At 46.8% G+C, this 18,584-nt stretch overlaps 1 pseudogene; it reads left to right on the top strand.

Annotated features, from left to right (window-relative positions):
- Positions 1-3,195: 3,195 nt before the first annotated feature.
- LOC147980210 (uncharacterized) lies at positions 3,196-7,485 on the top strand (annotated as a pseudogene).
- The last annotated feature ends 11,099 nt before the right edge of the window (positions 7,486-18,584 follow it).

Below are 18,584 nucleotides of genomic sequence, written 5' to 3'. Positions count from 1 at the left end.
CACACTCTTCACGAAGACATATGATGGTGAACTGTTTGTGTGCCAAATATATGTGGATGCCATTATCTTTGGCTGCACTAACCAGAAATACGGTGATGAGTTTGGTCACATGATGCAAGAGCAATATCAGATGTCCGTGATGGGTGAGCTGAAGTTCTTCCTTGGTATTCAAATTCGTTAGCAAAGCAATGACATCTTCATATCTCAAGAGAAATATCTCAAAGACTGCCTGGAGAAGTTTGGAATGCAAGATTGCAAAGGTTACACGATGCCAATGCCAACCAAAAGTCATTTGGGTCCTGACGCCAATGGTAAAGAGTTCGATCAAAAGGTATACCACTCCATGATTGGTTCTTTACTTTATTTATGTGCATCTAGGCCAGATATAATGCTTAATGTTTGCATGTGTGCCCGATTCCAAGCGGCACCAAAGGAATCGCATCACCTAGCTGTGAAGCGAATTCTTCGATATTTGGCTTACACCCCAACATTAGGATTATGGTATCCAAAGGGCTCAAAGTTCGATCTAGTTGGATTCTCGGATGCTGATTATGCTGGTGACAAGGTTGATCACAAGTCTACATCAGGCACATGTCAATTTCTAGGGCGATCACTTGTTTGTTGGTCTTCAAAGAAGCATAACTGTGTATCTCTCTCCACTGCTGAATCTGAATACATTGTTGCTAGATCTTGCCGCGCTCAGCTTCTATGGATGAAGCAAACACTCAAAGACTATGGCATCCATATGAAGCAAGTACCACTCTACTGCGACAATGAAAGCGCCATCAAGATTGCCAACAACCCAGTTCAGCACTCAAAGACAAAGCACATTGAAATTCGTCATCAGTTTCTCAGAGATCATGTCATCAAGGAAGATATTGATATCATTCATGTCAACAATGAAGAGCAACTGGCAGATATCTTCACAAAGCCCTTGGATGAGAAAAGGTTTTGCAAGTTGCGGTGTGAGCTAAATATCTTGGAATCCTAAAATGTCCCGTGATTAGGCACACATCCTAACACTTATGCATGTTGATGACTTAGATGTGCAACACACAAAGTAACGTATATCTTCAATAAATGAAGACTTACACTCTAAGTATGAATACATTAACACGCAATTTGACTTTGGAGCGCCACAATAATTGTGCGCCGTGTCTGGGTCTAATACTTCCTATACGGTGGGTAACGCCACCACCAAACTTTTGTTTGGAGTGTTTTCTGTTGGCGTTACATTTGCAAAGTCTTCGCATTTGGTTTGTCTTCAATATTGACATGACTTCATGTTTATCTACACAATGTTGATTTGGTCTTATTCTGATATATATACATATGTTAGTGTTCTGTCCTCTACACCATTCACTTATAGCTATGTCTTCTCGTTTGAATCTTTTGAACTAAGTGAATGTGATCGGACCCTAACCTCTCTATGCTTCCCTCTCAAATCTATCTATCCAAATCATATGCATTCTGTTGAAACCGTCGAGTGTCTTCTCTGCATCCTTGTCAGTAGAAGATATAGAGACAAACATTAAATCTGTTTTAAATGCTCAATCCTTATTGCCTGAAACCCGGAGAAGCAGGAACAACCACCCGACAATCCAGGCGTGCGTGGGAACATGGAACAACTTCCAATGTGTTGCATGTTCGCCACATGTCCCTCAGATGTGAACCGCCAGGGGCACCTGTGTAATTGCGTTGTGTTGTCCCTCTCCCTATAAATGCACATCACATCGCGGTCAAAATCTTTCTTCCACCTCTCCACCTTAGACAAACCCTAGCGCCACCGCTAGCTCTCGACGACGCCGGTGACGAAGCGCTTAGTTGTCACGACCTCACCGACCCCGTCCTCACGCCGGCCGCGGACATCGTCTTCTCCGCCGCCGCCGTAGGCGTCCTTCATCGCCAAGTTAGGGCACGGAAGATCGAACTGCTCGGCCTCATCTTATACTCAGTCTAGCAATTCATAGTGTGGTATATGAAAACTCTCTTTTTATTGTCTTTTTGATCTGATAGATTCATCCTTTTCAACCACAAGTGGTTTCTGTCCCTACAAATTTGGATCTATCCTATTCTGCATCTCATAAGATGCCTAGTATATTCACTTATGCTTCACACACAGTTAGATTCCTCACTTGTACTTATTCTTGGATTCGTACAAATCTGGAACCAACTCTCATCATATAAGTGAATGTCTTCACGCTATGAGGTCAATGTCTTCTAAACTGATTTATCTTCAAAATCTTCTAAGAATGCATATGACCTCTTCCCCTTCCCTCGCATCTCTAATGCTGTCACAGGTACATGTTCGTGGGAGAATCCCTTGGTTCTCATAGTCTGCATTCATTTGCAGAGTTCTTACAGCGTCACATCAATTCTCCCGAAGCCAGTTCCTGTCTGACCAGCAGACAGAAGCCTTTGCAAGTTCTGAAGCCATTCAGTCTGAACTTCATGGCAACAGAGAAATCAGTCAGGAAGGGCGGCGACAGCGCTGTGGGAACACAGCTAAGGACCTGACCCCAGATCTATGAACTATACGAGTCAAATCCTGAAGAGACCTATGGGGAACGCAAGAATCGAATCCAATGGATTCAAAGACATTGGGCAGAGGAATGGTTCAAGTACAAATTTGTCATTGACGAATATGCTGAAAAGAATGCCATCAAGGGCCCTTGGGGAGATATTGTATACAAAGGTCTTCAGCCCAAGTCCAAGTCCGAAGCCATCGCTCAAGGCTTCTACCCTTGCATGGTCCGTGGACCTCAGCCTGCAAATGCCGACCCATCCAGTCTGCTATGGTGTCGTGAAGACAATCTATTCAAGCGCAACTTTTAGTTTGCAAAGGAGTCTGCCAAGAAAAACAAGAAGGACCTTGGTCTCGACTTCAACCCTGGTCCATCTGCTCCTCGGGCTGATGGCACTCGTGATGCCGAACCCAATATCATCGGGCCTTTCTACAACCTCGACGGTCTCCTCACTCACATTGTTGTTCAGGGGGCCATCGTGGAGCACTCTGCAGACGACGCTGATTCTGATGAAGCGCTTGCTCCTCCCAAGCCACAGAAGTAGAGGAAACCAAAGGCTTCAAAGCCCTCCACTGCACCAAAAGCTTCGCGTGCGAAGCCACTGGCCACTGCACCACCTGAAGCAAGTGTGCAGTCTGAGGATCTTTCTCGCATCTCTAAGAAGACCGAAATGTCTTCAAAGAAGATGAAGCCCATCCAGCGCTCTGGACAAGAACTGACCCCGAGTGATATCCTGCAAAATGAAGAAGCCACCATTGATCTGTCTAGCGATGATGATCTTGGCGATGATGCTCTCAAGCTATTGATAAAGAGTAAGGAAGAGGCGGAGATCTTCAATGATCTACCCCTTTTTGACGTGGACATCCTAAACAATTTCATTGATGAATGGTTTGAGAACCCCAGCATCAACCTCGATGATCTTGAGCTTCCAATTGGCACCAGTGTCTCCTTCCATAGTGCCATTGCTACTGAGCTGGCTCTGGCTTAGAAGATTGTTGAACTGAAGAACAAGATTGATAATGAGAAAGCTCAGTTCAAGCGGAACATGGCAAACCTCAACGTGGCTGATGTTCAAAGCTTCAAGCAGACGCCGCATGAGCTCAAGGAGCAGTTTCACCAGAAACACCAGGAAGCAAAAGGTTCAAGAGAGAGAATGAAGTATTTTGCTGAGAAAAGTGTTCAAGCTCACAATGAAGCAGAAAAGCGCAAGGCTCTGGGGCGCCCTGGCATCGACCCCAGAATGGCTGCCAAGAAGAAGAAGTCTGTTGTGGCCCAAGATGAAGCATCAAGGCAGGAAGAACCTCGCATTGTCTTCCCTGCCTGTATGACAGGCTCGAAGCCTAAGGTCCCCACAGCTGCTTCAGAACTAAAGAAAATAAGGGCAGCTGAAGCCGAAGCCCGAAAGCGCAAGACCAAGAACACCACTGATGATGCTCCACCGACCAAGAAGAGGAAGACAAAGAAGAAAGATCGGGCTGCTCCCATAGAGCCCCTTGTCGTCGAACCAATCTCTGTTGCTCGTCCTGCATCCAAACACCATGAGCGTCAGTTAATTGTTCATGAGCCTGCTACCACAGAGGCTCCTGAAGCTGAAGAAGATCCAGCTGTCGACCCCACCGCAGCTGAAGACATTGGTCCCCAAGACAATGTAGAAGATGATGAAGTCCTTCCTTAGATCGAGCACAACATGGTATCATCGCCTGTTCTCACAAATAGCGAGCTCATCAGCATTGGTCGTCCTTTGACGCCAATTGCTCAGGATGATTCATGGGCTGATCACCCTCAAGACTCCCCCCGTCAAGAATCCCTAAGTACTCCCCCACCTCATGCCACCACTTAGGTGCCTGAAGATGATGACTTTGTGGTCCAGCCGACTCCCTCTACAAAGGCGTCGCCCGCACTCCACAGGCTTAGCAAAGGACCAAGGCCACAAGTCACTTTGTCGAGCGTTCCAGAATGAGAAGAGCAACATAACTCAGTGGCATGACAAGTGTTCCCTGACGCCACTCCAAATGTGACTGTCTCCGAGTCCGAAGCAAAAGCCGCTGAAGACATTCCGGCTGCATCAGCCGATGAACAAGAAGGACCGAGAGAAGAAGAAGAACGTGTTGCTACACCCCCGTCCAACCAAGAAGTTGTTCTCGAGGAGAACGTGCCTGACCCTCCAGCTACTCGACTGGAGGTTGATAATAATGAGGCGGCCACCAACACCAATATTGAAGCCAATGGCATTGTCATGGCCGAAGCTAATGTGGTGCCAGAAGTGAATGCACCTGAAGCTAATGCTACACCTGAAGCAAATCTGCAGCCCGAAGACAATGCCTTTGCTCCTTTACCACCTCCAAGACCTCACACCATTGAGCAAGCATACGATCGTGGTCAGCTTGTTACCGTCCGCTGGCCCATTCTGGTTCCTCCGCCTGCTCCCGGACCTTAATTTGACTATCATGTGGAGCACAGGCCTCAGGTCCAGAAGCCAAAATCAAGGCTGCCAAGGTTTCCAGGTACTGCAGCTTCACCAGGATCGTTTAATGTGAATGGCTTCATAGCACACAACACCTTCTTTGATAGTGCCAAGAACCCATATTCTAAGCCAAGAATATCATCTGATAGGTTCTGGAGTTATCAGCAGCGCAGTTACTATTCCTGCATACTATACAATCGGGGGCGCATTTTTCCTCATATGCGTCTAGACTGCGAAGCCATTGCTGGACTGACTTGTCTGGAAGAAGCTCTTGACTGCTTCAGAGCTGCTGGCCTTCTACAGTTTGTGATTGATAAAGAGGATTGGAATGAAGAGCTTCTGCTGCAATTCTATGCAACTCTTCACATTCGCTGCTACTACAGGGATCCGAAGACTTGGGTCCTTGAGTGCACGACAGGCGATGTACACCATGAAGCCAAAGCCCAAGATGTCATTGAGCTTACTGCCCTGCCCACTCCTAGTGAACACTATGAACTAGGTTGTCAGCTGCACCAAAATGTTTTGGAAAGCATCTTCCAGAAGCTAGAGCCAAACATGAGCCAAATGCTGAGCATGATGAAGCCACTACCACAAGATGCTGAATATCCAAAGGAGTTCTTTGTTGAAGACCTAGGGCGTGTTTGGTTGCCCGCACCGAGCCCAATCAGGCCCGCGCAGTAAGGGAGAGGCCTGTTTGGTTGCCTGGTTTTCCTGTTGGGCCTGCATCGCACGCTTCTCAAAGCAGCCCAAAGCCTGGCTCGCTGGAAACCCTCGGATCGACAGTTTCTCGCGAGCCAGGCTGAGTGCGGCGCGAGGTCGCTAGGCGGGAGCGAGGCGCGGGCGAGGGGGATAGCGAGAGATGGAAATCTGGCGCGTTGTCCCGGCGCCAAATTAGCCTCACCCCCCTTTCACTCACTCACCCATAGACAGTGCCCCCCTTTCTTCTCCACTGCCTCACCACCGGCGGCGGTTGCGATTTCAGATCTGCGCTATAGGCAGCGGCGGCAGAAGAGGCGGCGGCGTTTGCGGCTGATCTGGTGCTCCCCTTGCTGTTGGCCACCGTCTGGTCGACCTACTCTGTGCCATGGCTCCCCCTGCGCCGTCCTCGTCTCCGATGCCAGTAAGCAGCACCCCCTCCCCCTTTGTTAGCTTAGTGGTTAGGCCTTTAAGCTAGGTGTAGGGTCGATTTCCCACTGAATGAACCGTCGATGTTGACTAGGTTATGGACGCACGGATGAGGCTGATAATCCAGGCAGCAGCACTGATTAGTGTGATTCAGGCATGGGTCATGTTCATGCACCAGAGAGCTATTCGTCGTGCTGGGAGACCGTTGATCCGCTATGGTCCATTGTTTCCCCGAGAACAGGAGAGGATCAAAAATCTGAACTACATCTACAACTGCAATGACGTCGAGGCTCTGTGGATGCTTAGAATGAAAAGAGAACCATTTGCCAGGCTTGTCGAGACCTTCGGGGGCAGGGGCCTGTTACAAGATAGCATCAACACCAGTGTCGAAGAGCAAGTGGCCATGTTCCTCCATGTTGTTGGCCATAACCAAAGGTTCAGGGTCATTCACAACACGTTCAGGAGATCAATGGAGACCATCTGGCCAGACTCCACCCAAGCAGGTGCTTTATGCTATCGAGGATCTTAGAGGAGAGATGATCAAGAGACCATATGGCCAGACTCCACCCAAGATTCGCGGAAGCCCAAGATGGTATCCATACTTCAAGGTGAGCATTGACAATATACACTTTTCATGGCTTGGTATGCTTGTATTGTTCAAGTTCAGCACTAACACAAGCTAGTGATGCCATTTTCAGGACTGCATTGGGGCAATAGATGATACTCATGTCACTGCCAGAGTTCCTAGGTCACAGTCTGCAGCATACAGGGGGAGGAAGCACTACACAAGCCAGAATGTGCTTGCTGCTATTGACTTTGATCTGAAGTTCACATATGTGCTGGCTGGCTGGGAGGGGTCAGCGCATGATGCAAACATTCCCACCGACAGCATGAGTCGACCTGATGGGATCAACATCCCCGACGGCAAGTTCTACCTTGGAGATGCTGGCTATGCATGTCGGCCGGGTATTCTTCCACCCTTCAGAAAAAACAAGGTACCATCTCAACGAGTTCTCTGGTAGGAACTTTCCTAGGATTGCACAGGAGCTATTTAATCTCAGACACTCCAGCCTTAGAGTAACTGTTGAGAGGGCATTTGGAGCTCTGAAGAATAGGTTTAAGATCCTGGATCAGAAGCCATTCCACCCATACTCCACTCAAGTTAAGCTAGTTCTTGATTGTTGCATTCTGCATAACTGGATCCTCTAGTGGGGCTTTGATTAACACGTGCATGAGGAGGAAGAGGTCGAGACTGACGATGTTGTTAGCTCTGGCCATGGTGTGGAGGCATTTGACAATGATGGTTGGAAGAACAAAAGGTTGGAGTGGGCAGAGGCAATGTGGTTTAACAGAGGTCAGTGCAGGATTTGAAGAAGAGGAAGAAGAAACAGCAGCAGTAGAAGCACAGAAGAAGAGGAAGAAGAAGCAACAGTAGCAGCAGAAGAGGAAGATGAAGCAGCAACACTGATGAACTATCCCCTTATTTAGCCAATGGCTCTTAATAATTTGATCTGTCATTTGATTGTAGTTAGGATGAACTGTCATTTTTTTAACTAGCTGGCACTATGTTCAGATTGTGTGTGGTAAGGTCACCACTAGATATAAGTGGTGACAACACCTCATGCAGGTTGCAACCAAACACCATGTCATATGTGCACCTAATGCAAAGCGGGCAACCAAACACTGGGTCCAAAATGGTTGTCTCAGGAAACTAGGGGCATGCAGGCAACCAAACTATGTGCATCTGGATTTTTTTGGCCTGCATCCCCTCAAACCGGCTCAATAGAGCCAGGCTCGCCGGGCCAGGCTGAATTGGCAATGTAACCAAACACGCCCCTAGAGTATCTGCCCCGCACTATATATCATATTATCAGGCGAACTCTCTGGCCTGTCAAAGGACATTCTCCTGCAGCAAAGCTTGAAGGAGCAATGAAGACATTGGTTTTCTATATCTTCAATGGCATCAGCTTCAATGTTCAAGACTTCTTCATCAGGCAATTGGCTGCATCTGGCTCCGATATATTTCGTCTGAAGTTCTATGCTCCATGGGTAATGCGCCTCATCAAGCTTCACTCCTCAGTCAACTATCAGCCCTCTGCACGTAATCATCTCGTCTTCCTGCCAGAGGTTGATCTGTTCGTCGAAGCCATATAGCTAGAGCCTGCCAAGGAGCCAATTTATCTTCACAATGTCGATTGTCAAAGTTTCACTCAAACCATTGAAGGAGTTCTTGCTGCAACTCGTGTTTATCCTTTGGCTGGAAATACACATGCCCCTCGTGCCCATATTGTAGCCATTGAAAGCACAATTGCCCAAAGGCCTCGGAAGCGATCTCGTGTTCTCAATGACCGAGAGCTTCTCGTCGCGCTGCATCAAAAATAGGATAAGCATCATGACTGGCTAAAGCGTCAGATGCAGAGCCTCTCGGTGGATGTTAATCGCATTTGCAACCTTGCCACCAAGAACGCATTTATCACTCATGAAACTTGTCGCCGGTCGTGGAAGAGTCTGACTTTGCTGAGCTCTGACGGAGAGATTCAAGTTTGATTCCACTCCTCCCCGGAACACTCACTTGCGTCGGACTCCCTCACTTGAAGACTCTGAATATTCCTCATCAGCTGCAACTATTAATGCCAGAGTCATTGATGACCAAGATGATGCCACTTCACCACCTCCAACTTCGGCGTGTATCAACACTGCACAAAGTTCTTCTGCACCACCAAACCTTAACGACGACCCTGCTGCTTCACCTACTCCTCATGGGAACGAGTAGAGGCTCTATGTCTTCAAACCTTTTTGGTCCTTACTGACAAAAGGGGGAGAAACATATGAGTTGATAGTCTTCAAGCGGGTCCATATGGGTGGTTGCTATACTTTTGCCAAGTGCTTACAACTCTCGCTTTTGATACATTTGGTTCTTTGAGTTGTAACACTTAAACTTAATGGTCGTCTGCTACTTTTTCTGCTATTCTGTGATGAGACGATAAATTCCGCATGTGCGATGATAAATCCCGCACGAAGTCATATTGCAGACGTCCATTTTTCATTATGCATGTCATTATCTTCGTTATATCTTATCATGCATGATAAATTGCCTTCATAAGTTGAAGCGGATCTCCACAAGTACAACCTGCCATGTGCATTTGCATTCCAAAAGCAAAATACATATATGCACATCTTCAGGGGGAGCCTTTTGCTACTTATGAAGACAATACCTCAATCCTTACAATTTCATATAGTTTTATCCCGGTTGAAAACTTCAATCAGTTTGTCATCAATCACCAAAAAGGGGGAGATTGTAAGTGCATCTAGTGCCACCCCTAGTTGGTTTTGGAGTATTGACGACAAACCTGGTTGAGGGACTAATGTGCTTGTGAGAATTGCAGGATAACACAGGTAGTAGTCCCTCATTGATTCGGTTTACCTACCGGAGATGACCCCTAAAAATGTGTGAAGACATTGAAGATAATGGTGGTATGTAAAGATATTCACATTGAAGGCTCCTTAATTTTATATGATGCAACCGGAAGGTTTTGTTGATCCTAAGAATGCTGACAAGGTATGCAAGCTCCAGCGCTCAATCTATGGCTGGTGCAAGCATCTCGGAGTTGGAACATTCGCTTTGATGAGATGATCGAAGCGTTTGGGTTTACACAGTCTTATGGAGAAGCCTGTGTTTACAAGCAAGTGAGTGGGAGCTCTGTAGCATTTCTCATATTATATGTGGATGACATACTATTAATGGGAAATGATATAGAATTCTTGGAAAGCATAAAGGCCTACTTGAATAAGTGTTTTTCAATGAAGGACCTTGGAGAAGCTGCTTACATATTAGGCATCAAGATTTATAGAGATAGATCGACACGCCTCATTGGTCTTTCGCAAAGCACATAGCTTGATAAGATATTGAAGAAGTTCAATATGGATCAGTCCAAGAAGGGGTTCTTGCTTGTATTGCAAGGTGTGAGATTGAGCACGGCTCAATGCCCGACCACGGCAGAAGATAGAGAAAAGATGAGTGTCATCCCCTATGCCTCGGCCAAAGGATCTATTATGTATGCCAGGTTGTGTACCAGACCTGATGTGAACCTTGCCGTAAGTTTGGTAGGAAGGTACCAAATTAATCCCGGCATGGAACACTGGACAATGGTCAAGAATATCCTGAAGTACCTGAAAAGGACTAAGGATATGTTTCTCGTTTATGGAGGTGCCGAAGAGCTCGTCATAAAGGGTTACATCGATGCTAGCTTCGACACCGATCTGGATGACCCCAAGTCACAAACCGGATACGTGTATATTTTGAATGGTGGGGCAGTCAGCTGGTGCAGCTGCAAGCAAAGCGTCGTGGCGGGATCTACATGTGAAGCGGAGTACATGGCAGCCTCAGAGGTGTTGGGGAACGTAGTAATTTCAAAAAAAATCCTACGCGCACGCAAGATCATGGTGGTGCATAGCAACGAGAGGGAAGAGTATCATCCACATACCCTCGTAGACCATAAGCGGAAGCGTTATGAGAACGTGGTTGATGTAGTCGAACGTCTTCACGATCCGACCGATCCAAGTACCGAACGCACAGCACCTCCGAGTTCAGCACATGTTCAGCTCGATGACGTCCCATGAACTCCGATCCAGTAGAGCTTCACAGGAGAGTTCCGTCAGCACGACGGCGTGATGATGGTGATGATGTTGCTCGACACAGGGCTTCGCCTAAGCACCGCTACGATATGATCGAGGTGGATTATGGTGGAGGGGGGCACCACACACGGCTAAGGGATCAATGATCAACTTGTGCATCTAGAGGTGCCCCCTGCCCCCATATATAAAGGAGCAAGGGGGGAGGCCGGCCGGCCCTCCTAGGGCGCGCCAGCAGGAGGAGTCCTCCTCCTAGTAGTAGTAGGACTCCCCTTTCCTACTCCTACTAGGAGGAGGAAAGGAAGGGGGAAGGGGAGAAGGAAGGAGAGGGAGGAAAGGGGGGCTTCCCCCCTAGTCCAATTCGGTTTGGGCTAGGGGGCCGCACGCCCTGCCTCCTCTCTTCCACCACTTGGCCCATGAGGCCCAATACTTCTTCCCTGTATTCCCATAACTCCCAGGTACTCCGAAAAATGCCCGAATCACTCGGAACCTTTCCGATGTCCGAATATAGTTGTCCAATATATGATCTTTATGTCTCGACCATTTCGAGACTCCTCGCCATGTCCTTGATCTCATTCGGGACTCCGAACTACCTTCGATACATCAAATCACATAAACTCATAATACCGATCGTCACCGAACGTTAAGCATGTGGACCCTACGGGTTCAAGAACTATGTAGACATGACTGAGACATGTCTCCGGTCAATAACCAATAGCGGAACCTGGATGCTCATATTGACTCCTACATATTCTACGAAGATCTTTATCGGTCAAACCGCATAACAACATACATTGTTCCCTTTGTCATCGGTATGTTACTTGCTCGAGATTTGATCGTCGGTATCTCAATACCTAGTTCAATCTCGTTACCAGCAAGTCTCTTTACTTGTACCGTAATGCATCAGCCCGCAACTAACTCATTAGTTGCATTGCTTGCAAGGCTTATAGTGATGTGCATTACCGAGAGGGCCCAGAGATACCTCTCCGACAATCGGAGTGACAAATCCTATTCTTGATCTATGCCAACTCAACAAGTACCATCGGAGACACCTATAGAGCACCTTTATAATCACCCAGGTACAATGTGACGTTTGGTAGCACACAAAGTGTTCCTCCGGTAATCGGGAGTTGCATAATCTCATAGTCATAGGAACATGTATAAGTCATGAAGAAAGCAATAGCAACAAACTAAACGATCATCGTGCTAAGCTAACGGATGGGTCAAGTCAATGACATCATTCTCTAATGTTGTGATCCCGTTAATCAAATGACAACTCATGTCTATGGTTAGGAAACATAACCATCATTTATTCAATGAGCTAGTCAAGTAGAGGCAAACTAGTGACACTCTGTTTGTCTATGTATTCACACATGCACTAACTTTTCAGTTAATACAATTCTAGCATGAATAATAAACATTTATCATGATATAAGGAAATAAATAATAACTTTATTATCGTGCCTAGGGCATATTTCCTTCAGGAGGCAGCACATGAAGCAATCTGGATGAAGGAGTTCAGTACCGACCTAGGAGTTATTCCCAATGCGTCAGGCCCAATGACTCTCTTCTGTGACAACACTAGAGCTATTTCCCTTGCCAAGGAGCCCAGGATTCACAAGAAGACCAGGCATATCAAGCGTTGCTTCAACTCCATTCGTGAAAATGTTCAAAATAGAGACATAGATATTTGTAAAGTGCATACAGACCTGAATGTCATAGATCCGTTGACTAAACCTCTTCCACGAGCAAAACATGATCAACACCAGAACTCTATGGGTGTTCGATTCATCATAATGTAACTAGATTATTGACTCTAGTGCAAGTGGGAGACTATTGGAAATATGCCCTAGAGGCAATAATAAAATGGTTATTATTATATTTCCTTGTTCATGATAATTGTCTATTGTTCATGCTATAATTGTGTTATCCGGAAATCGTAATACATGTGTGAATACATAGACCACAACATGTCCCTAGTGAGCCAAGAGTTGACTAGCTCGTTGATCAATAGATGGTTACGGTTTCCTGATCATGGACATTGGATGTCATTGATAACTGAAAGTGCTAGTGATCGACTAGAGGGGGGGTGAATAGTCGATTTTTATGAAAGTCTTCAAAACATGGAAATTTCGAAGACAAACGATACAAACAAACCTATTACCATGCAGCGGAAGGTAGACTACACTAAGCAAGCCATAGTCAAGTATTCAATGAGATGAAGGCACAAAGACTAATAGCGGCTAGGCAGTATAGATAAGGATGGAAGATAGTACGAAGCCAAACAGAACAAGCAGTCACACAGTGAAGGCAAATAGATAATGCAAACAGGCAATGACTTCACAAGGACCAATCTGCAAATAAAGAGATGGGAAGAATGGAACCAGTGACTCGTTGAAGACAATGATTTGTTGGACCAGTTCCAGTTGTTGTGACAACTGTATGTCTGGTTAGGGAGGCTGAGATTCAACTCAGAAGACCGCGTCTTCACCTTATTCCCCTTGAGATAAGGACACCCAGTCCTCGCCCAATCACTCTGGTAAGTCTTCAAGGTAGACTTCCAAACCTCCACAGACTTCGTTCACCGGCGATCCACAATGACTCTTGGATGCTCAGAACGTGACGCCTAACCGGCTGGAGGATTCACAGTCCTCAAGTGTAATAAGTCTTCAGATCACACAGACAGGAAGACTTCAGTGATGCCTAACACTCTTTTGGCTCTGGGTGTTTAGGGCTTTGTCCTCGCAAGGAATTCTCTCTCAAAGGCTTCGACGTGGGTTGCTCTCAAACGACAAAAGCCGTACACTAACTCTGAGCAGCCAACCGTTTATGGTTGTAGGGGGTGGGCTATTTATAGCCACTAGGCAACCCGACCTGATTTGTCCGAAATGACCCTGGGTCACTAAGGAACTGACACATGTTCCAACGGTCAGATTTCAAACACACACGGCAACTTTACTTGGGCTACTAGCAAAGCTGACTTATCCAGCTCTGGATAAGATTTTCTCTCATTGTCTTTGCTCGAAGACATAGGATTTTGGTTAAACATCACTTCAGTCATTCTGACTAGTTCACTTGGACCCCACTTAACAGTACGGTGGTTCCTATGACTCAACAAAGAAGAAAAAGAACGACGAAACAACTAAGTCTTCGCGCTCCATAGTCTTCATGCAATGTCTTCTCTTGTCATAGTCTTCAATGTGAACGTCTTCACATACCACCTTTGACTTCAATGTCTCCATACATTTTTAGGGGTCATCTCCGGTAGGAAAACCGAATCAATGAGGGACTTCTACCTGTGTTATCCTGCAATTCTCACAAACACATTAGTCCCTCAACCAGGTTTGTCATCAATACTCCAAAACCAACTAGGGGTGGCACTAGATGCACTTACAATATCCCCCTTTTTGGTGATTGATGACAGACTGGTTGAAGTTTTCAACAGGGAATAAAATATGTGAAATTGTAATGGATAGTGTATTGTCTTCATAAGTGGCAAAGGCTCCCCCTGAAGATGTGCATATAAGTAATTTGCTTTTGCAATGCAAATGCACATGGCAGGTTGTACTTGTGGAGATCCTCCTCAACTTATGATGACAATTCATCATGCATGATTTGATATAACGAAGATAATGACATGCATAATGAAAAATGGACGTCTGCAAAATGACCTAAGTGTGGAAGTTATCATCGCACATGCGGGATTTATCATCGCATCACAGAATAGCAAATAAGTAGCAGATGACCATCGAGTTTAAGTGTTACAACTCAAAGAACCAAATGTATCAAAAAGCGAGAGTTGTAAGCACTTGGCAAAAGTAGCAAAAAGTAAAGCAACCACCCATATGGACCCGCTTGAAGACTATCAACTCATATGCTTCTCCCCCTTTTGTCAGTAAGGACCAAAAAGGTTTGAAGACATAGAGCGCCTACTCGTTCCCATGAGGTGCAGGCGAGGCAGCAGGGTCATCGTTGAGGTCCAGTGGTGCAGAAGAACTTGGTGTAGTGTCGACACGTGCTGAAGTTGGAGGAGGTGAAGTTGCATCATCTTGGTCATTGATGACTCTGGCATTCACTATCGCAGCTGAGGACGAAAGTCAGAGTCTTCAAGTGAGGGAGTCCGACGCAAGTGAGCATTCCTTGGAGGAGTTGAGTCAAACTTGAATCTTTCGGTGAAACCATCGTCCTGCAGATCAGCTTCAGCACTAAGCAATATCAAACTCTTCCAAGACCTCCGACAGGTTTATGAGTAACAAAGGCATTCTTGGTGGCAAGATTGTGAATGCGGTTGACATCCACCAAGAGGCTTTGTGTCTGATGCTTAAGCCAGTTGTGATGCTTGTCCTGTTTCTGGTGTAGCGCGACGAGAAGCTCTCGGTCATTGAGAACACGAGATCGCTTCTGAGGCCTTTGGGCAATGGTGCTTCCAGTGGCATCAGTTTGAGCGCGAGGGGCACGTGTATTGCTAGCCAAGGGATAAACACGCGAGACTGCCTGAACTCCTTCAATGGGCTGGGTGAAGGTTTGACGATCAGCATTGTGAAGATAAATGGGATCCTTAGCAGGCTCTGGGTAAATAGCTTCAACAGACAGATCAACCTCTGGCAAGAATACAAGATGATTGCGCGCAGACGGCTGATAGTTGATGGCAGAGTGAAGCTTGATAAGACGCATTACCCATGGAGCATAGAACTTCAACCCAAAAATGTCGGAGCCAGATGCAGCCAATTGTCTGATGAAAAAGTCTTGAGCATTGAAGCTAATGCCATTGAAGATATATAAAACCAAAGTCTTCATTGTTCCTTCAAGCTTCGCTGCAGATGAATGTCCTTTGACAGGCCATAGAGTTTTTTTGATGATATGATAAATGGTGCGAGGCAGATACTCTAGGTCTTCAACAAAGAATTCAGATGGGTAGTCAGCGTCGTGAGGCAAAGGCTTCATCATGCTCAACATTTGGCTCATGTTGGGTTCTGGCTTCTGAAAAATGCTCTCCAAAGCATTCTGGTGTTGTTGACAACCTGGTTCATAATATTCACCAGGAGTGGGTAGGCCTATGAGCTCAATGATATCAAGAGCTTTGGCTTCATGATGGACATTGCCTGTCATTCACTCAAGGACCTAAGTCTTTGGATCCCTATTGTAGCCGTGAATGTGAAGAGTTGCATAGAACTGTAACAGAAGCTCTTCATTCCAGTGTTCCTTGTCTGTGACAAACTGCAGGAGTCCAGCGTCTCTGAAGCAATCCAACGCTTCTTCTAGACAGGGCAGGCCAGCTATAGCTTCAGTATCAAGACACATATGGGGAAATATGCGCCCTTGATTGTATAAGATATAGGAATAGTAGCTGCGCTACTGATAGCTCCAGAACCAATCCGAGGAAATACGGGGTTTGGTGTAAGGATTCTTGGCGCTGTTGAAAAAGGTGTTATGTGCCATGAAGCCATTCACATTGAAGACCCCAGGAGAGGTTGCAGTGCCTGTGAATCTTGGAAGTCTTGGCTTGGGCTTCTGGACATGAGGTCTGTGCTCGACATGATAGTCAAATTGTGGACCCGCAGCAGGTGGAGGAACCAGAATGGGCCATCGGACCATAACAGGCTGACCACAATCAAATGCCAGCTCAATTGTGTGAGGTCTTGGAGGGGGTACAGGAGCATTGGCATTATCGTTGACATGGGCTTCAGGGGCCACATTGGCTTTAGGTGCTTCAGTATTGGCTTCGGGCGCTGCAGTGGCTTCAGGTGCATGCACTTCTGGCACCGCATTAGCTTCAGGCGCCACATTAGCTTCAGCCATGACAACGTCATTGGCTTCAGTGTTGATGTTGGTGGCCGCCTCAGTATTGTTAACCTCCACTTCAGGAGCTAGAGGGTCGGACACGTTCTCCTCGAGAACAACATCTTGGTGGGATGGGGGTGTAGCAACTCTTTCTACTTCAACTCTTGGTTCTTCTGCTTCATCGGCTGATGCAGCCGGAATAACTTCAGCCGTTTTGGCTTCAGACTCAGAGACGTTTACAGTTGGAGTGACTTGGGGCCTTGATCCTTTGCGATGCCTGCGGAATGCTAGCGATGCTTGTGGAGATGGAGTCGGCTGGGCCTCAAAGTCATCGTCATCTTGTGGTTGGGGAGCACTTGGGGTGTCTTGTTGTTGTGGGTGATCAGCCCATGATGCATCTTGAGCAGTTGGCGTCAGAGGATGACCAATGCTGATGAGCTCGTTGTGCGTGAGCACAGGCGATGATACCAAATTGCGCTCGATCTGAGGAAGGACTTCATCATCTTCAACATTTTTGTGAGGACCAACGTCTTCAGCTGCGGTGGGGTCAACAGCTGGATTATCTTCAGCTCCAGGAGCCTCTGTGGAAGCAGGCCCATGAACTATCAACTGGCGCTCTCGATGTTCAGACACAGGACGAGCCACAGAGATTGCCTCAACCTCAAGGGGCTCTGTGGGAGCAGCCCGATCTCTCTTCTTGGTCTTCCGTTTCTTGGTTGGGGAGCATCATCATTGGTGGCTTTGGTCTTGCGTTTTCTGGCTTCGGCTTCAGCTGCCCTTGTTTTCTTGAGTTCTGAAGCCACTGTGGGGACCTTAGGCTTCGAGCCTGTCATACTGGCTGGGAAGACAATGCGAGGATCTTCCTGCCTTGATGCTTCTGGTTCTGCCACAACTTGCTTCTTCTTCTTCTTGGCGCCATTCTGGGGTCGATGCTTGGTCGCCCCAAAGCCTTGCGCTTTTCAGCTTCATTGTATCCTTGAACGCATTTGGTAGCAAGATCCTTCATGCGCTCACAAGAACCTTTGGCTTCTTCGCGTTTCTTGTGGAATGCTTCCTTGAGCTCATGCATCATTACCTTGAAGTTTTGAATGTCTTCAACATTGAGCCTGTCCATGTGCTTCTTCAACTGAGCCTTTTCATAATCGATCTTATGCTTCAGCTCAACAATTTTCTGAGCTAGAGCCAGCTCAGGAGCAATGGCTCTGTGGAAGGCGACGTTGAGGCTAATTGGAAGCTGAAGATCATCAAACCTGACATTTGGGCTGTCGAACCACTCATCAATGAACTTGTTTAAGATTTCCACATCAAAGAGAGGAAGGTCATTGAAGATTTCCGCCTCTTGCTTGCTCTTGATCAACTACTCAAGAGCGTCATCACCAAGACTATCATCACTGGACAGATCAATGGCGTCATTTTCATTTCGCAAAACAGCAACAGGGGTCAGTGCTTGATCAGTGAGTTGCATGGGCTTCTTCACTTTGGCGGGCTTGGAGATGCATGAAAATCTTCAGACTGCACACTAGATTGAGGAGGTGCAGTGGCCAAAGGCTTCGCCCATGAAACCTTTGGTGCAGGGGAAGGCTTTGAAGCTTTAGGTTTCTTCAGCTTCTTTGGCTTCGGTGGTGCAGGCGCTTCGTCAGAATCAGCGTCGTCTGCAGGTTGATCCACGACTGCCCCTTGAACCTTTATGTGAGTGATGAGACCTTCTAAGTTATAGAAGGGCCCAACAAGATTGGGTTCAGCTTCGCGTGAGCCATCGGCACGAGGAGCAGAGGGGCCTGGATTGAAGTCTAATCCCCACGACTTCTTGTTTTCTTTGGCCGAGTTCTTGGCAAACTGGAAGTTGTGCTTGGAGAAATTGTCGTCACGACACCATAGCAATGAAGATGGGTCTACATCTGCAGGCTGTGGTCCACGGACCATGCAAGGATAGAAGCCTTGCTCAATGGCTTCAGCTCTGGACCTGGGTTGAAGATTTCTGTACAAGATGTCTCCCCAGGGTCGCTTCATGGCATTCTTCTCAGCATATTCCTAGGTCACGAACCTGTACTTGTACC

This window comes from Triticum urartu, chromosome 3A (genome assembly GCF_056163025.1).
Source record: "Triticum urartu cultivar PI428250 chromosome 3A, HENAU_Tu73, whole genome shotgun sequence".
Lineage (NCBI taxonomy): Eukaryota > Viridiplantae > Streptophyta > Magnoliopsida > Poales > Poaceae > Triticum > Triticum urartu.
Note: the sequence above shows the minus strand (reverse complement) of the source record. Positions and strands in the feature narration are given on the sequence as shown.